The sequence below is a fragment of the Lampetra planeri genome, chromosome 75 (assembly GCF_965212315.1).
Source record: "Lampetra planeri chromosome 75, kcLamPlan1.2.h2, whole genome shotgun sequence".
NCBI lineage: Eukaryota > Metazoa > Chordata > Hyperoartia > Petromyzontiformes > Petromyzontidae > Lampetra > Lampetra planeri.
The window spans coordinates 2,826,391-2,829,923 of NC_136180.1; the positions used below are offsets into that span (position 1 = coordinate 2,826,391).

A 3,533-nucleotide genomic window follows, 5' to 3' on the forward strand; every position below is an offset into this window, starting at 1 on the left:
TTACGACCGTGCAAATCTTTCGGTCGTTTTTTAACCCACTTACCGTGATCGAATCGAGCTGACATTTTGCACAGACTCGTTGTGCGTGACAATTTATTTTCGTGAAATTTTTTTTCCAAAATTTTCCACTTTTTAGGAAAAAAACACTTATCAACATGAATAAAACAGAGGGGACGAAAGGGGAAAAACATATATATTTTTTTTATTGTGAGTTTATTTAAGAAGTCTGTACATAAGCCAGGTTTTAATCATGCTACATGTAGCCCCAGTGGCCTAATGGATAAGGCACTGGCCTCCTAAGCCAGGGATTGTGGGTTCGAGTCCCACCTGGGGTTGCTGAGAAAAAGCTGTTCATTTTGTAAAATCAAAATGTCAAGTTAACGAATCTGATAATGAAAAGCCAAAATGGCGCTGTGCCTATAGAAGAGAGTTTTAAAACAGTGTTCAATTATACTCTTTGGTTCTTTCGGTAAAGTTACGTCGGTATAGTGTCCATCATCAGATGATGATGATGGATGCTTGTGTTGATGATAGACGCTTGTGTTGAGCCCGAAACGTCGTGATTTATTTTATGTTATACCTACGTATAACAAGAGTATGGATTCCTGAAGTCACGAAAGCTTCAAATCAAGAGTTTTAAACAGTGTACTTTGGTGACAATTATCAACATTGATAAAGCAGAGAATAAAAGGGGAAAATACATATCCATTTCTATTATTATTGCGAGTTTATTTAAGAAGTCTGTATATAAGCCAGGTTTTCATCATGCTAGATGTAGCCCCAGTGGCCTAATGGATAAGGCACTGGCCTCCTAAGCCAGGGATTGTGGGTTCGAGTCCCACCTGGGGTAGCTGAGAGAAAGTTGTTCATTTTGTAGACGTCAAGTTTATGAATCTGACGATGATAAGCGAAGGTGGTACTGTGCCGATCGAAGAGAGTGTGAAATCAGTATACTTTGGTGACAGGAATCAACATTGATAAAGCAGAGGGGACGAAAGGGGGAAATACGTATACATTTTTAAATCCTTTATATTAAGTTCACTTGCTTGCGCGCTTACGACCGTGCAAATCTTTCGGTCGTTTTTTAACCCACTTCCCGTGATCCAATCGAGCTGACATTTTGCACAGACTCGTTGTGCGTGACAATTTATTTTTGTGAAAAAAAATTTCCAAAATTTTCCATTTAGGAAAAAAAATATTTCACTAACACAATCATATATTTTCCCTAAACACAGAAATTATTCAAGAAAACAACAAAAATGTACAATATAAACAATCATACAAAACCTGAAAACCTTATAATCCTTATATACGACTTTCCTTATATTTCATTTAAAATACCAATGTAATAAAAATGAAACTCTTACTCAAGAAAAACAGAAATGATTAATAAAATAAAAACGATGCCACGCATATAAAGGATTTATAGTGAAAAACTTTGTTTTTACGGGTTAATTTTTTGCTGCTACTGCTGCCAATTTCTCCTCTGCACGTCTCACTACACGCGTGCAGTGACGTCACTCACCTCCACGGCTATGGCCACGCCCTTATCTCTGTTACGTCAGACACTCAAACTCCTCCCACTCAACGAGTGACCACGTGACCGCTCAACGGTTCGTGCTGTGCGTGTCAGACTTGAGCAAAAAAGTTTGTGAATGTCAGTGTCAGAGTCACTATGAGAGTGAGTATGAGTGAGAGTGAGTATGAGTGAGAGTGATTGAGTGTGAGAGTTGGTGAGTGTTTTAGTGAAAGAGTGAGTGTGAGTGAAAGAGACAGTGAATGTGAGAGTGCCTTTAAGAGTGTGTGAGTGAGTTAGTGAGAGGGTGAGTGTGATATGGAGTCTCACCGTGCCTCCTGCTCTTTTCCAATCCCAGTAAATAATCGCAACAAGAGCTCGGCTCTTTGTGCTGCTACTGCAGTTACCTCCTCTGCACCTTCTCACTACACGCGTGCAGTGACGTCACACCTCCACGGCTATGGCCACGCCCCTATCTCTGTTGCGTCAGACCCTCAGACCCCTCCCGCTCAACGAGTGGCCACGTGACCCCCCAACGATTTGTGGTGTGACTGGTGAGACTTGAGTGAAAAAGTTCGTGAATTTGAGTAAGCATCAGAGTAAATGGGAGAGTGAGTATGAGTGAGAGTGAGTGTAAGAGTTAGTGAGTGTTTTAGTGAAAGAGTGACATTGAGTGAGAGTGAGTATTCTAGTGAAAAAGTGAGGAGAGAGTGAGAATGAGTGAAAGTGAGTGCATGAGAGAGTGATTGAGTGTGAGAGTTAGTGAGTGTTTTAGTGAAAAAAGTGATGAGATCACTGCATGTCGCATTCAAGTGGTGAGTTCACTGCATGTCGCATTCAAGTGATGAGATCACTGCATGTCACATTCAAGTGGTGAGGTCACTGTATGTCACATTCAAGTGATGAGCTCCTCCTCCTGCACGTAGCGTGGCACAGCAGTCAACCCCCATGGCACCTGTTAGGTCTGTCCCATGACGTCCTGAATGAGTGGGTAGGCGAATGGGTCATTGGTGGGAGAGTGATTTGGTGGGTGCTAGAGTGAGTTGGTGGTTGGGTGTGTTTGTATATGCCCCCCTTTTTAATATTTAAAATTTAATTTTTTTTAAGAATTATTCTGCCAACATAGATAATATCATTTTTTTTAATAGACGCGGCAACGTGGGAACGAACACGCCCCACACTCCCACAGAGGCCCCCACACACTAACACAGATGTGCGCACACCTCATTTCAAAGGAAAGAGGGCATGAAAGAAGGGTAATCAAGATCATAAAAACTCCCCGAATTTCACACAGGAGGAACAAGGGAGGGGGGAATGGCAGGCGGGGGGACACCCTCTCGGAAACAGCCTTGCAGGGCCGGGCACCACGGAGGAATATATAATTATATTCTTAACAAAGGAAATTAACACGCTCTCGGAAATAAATAAATGAGCGCATGCGCCGGGTGCTTCCACCGTGGAAACAACCGTCTTTGTCTTCCCACAACACGGACAGCAAAAATTGCACACGCAAGGAATAACATCTCCATGAGAGATCGGGTCACGATGAAACATCGGGAACACGGTTTCGGCATAACTGGGGCATAATGGAATAAGTCGCATTTCAACTTCCAAACCAAAACAACTTAAGCTGTGTGAGACAATAGATATGATCCCCGAGCGAGGGCGGAAATAATTAAGCTCGCTTAACGCGTAGGTTGTCGCGACAAATATTATTCAGTAACAAAAACATGGATTCGAATATCTCTTTTATATATATAGAACTCGACGCGAATCATCGGTCTGGCTAATGGATATCTTCGTTGGCGCCGTCACGAGCCCCCCCCCCCCCCTTCCAGAACGACACACAGCTGTGTCTTCAAAGCTAATAAACACACGGACAAACACGCACGCGAAACACACGGACGGACACACACACACACGGATGCAGATGGCCCCACCCACAAGAAGGTTTTATGACAGACTTTGAACAACTCGGGAAACTGAGTGGATATTCTCGATATAAGCCAAAAAAAAA

General features: G+C 42.7%; 2 non-coding genes across 2 annotated transcripts; both read left to right on the forward strand.

The window, feature by feature from the left end:
• Nucleotides 1–262: 262 nt before the first annotated feature.
• Nucleotides 263–335, forward strand: TRNAR-CCU (transfer RNA arginine (anticodon CCU)). Its single transcript has one exon. It is a non-coding gene; the product is annotated as a tRNA-Arg (tRNA).
• Nucleotides 336–777: 442 nt separating this feature from the next.
• Nucleotides 778–850, forward strand: TRNAR-CCU (transfer RNA arginine (anticodon CCU)). The gene has a single exon. It is a non-coding gene; the product is annotated as a tRNA-Arg (tRNA).
• The last annotated feature ends 2,683 nt before the right edge of the window (nucleotides 851–3,533 follow it).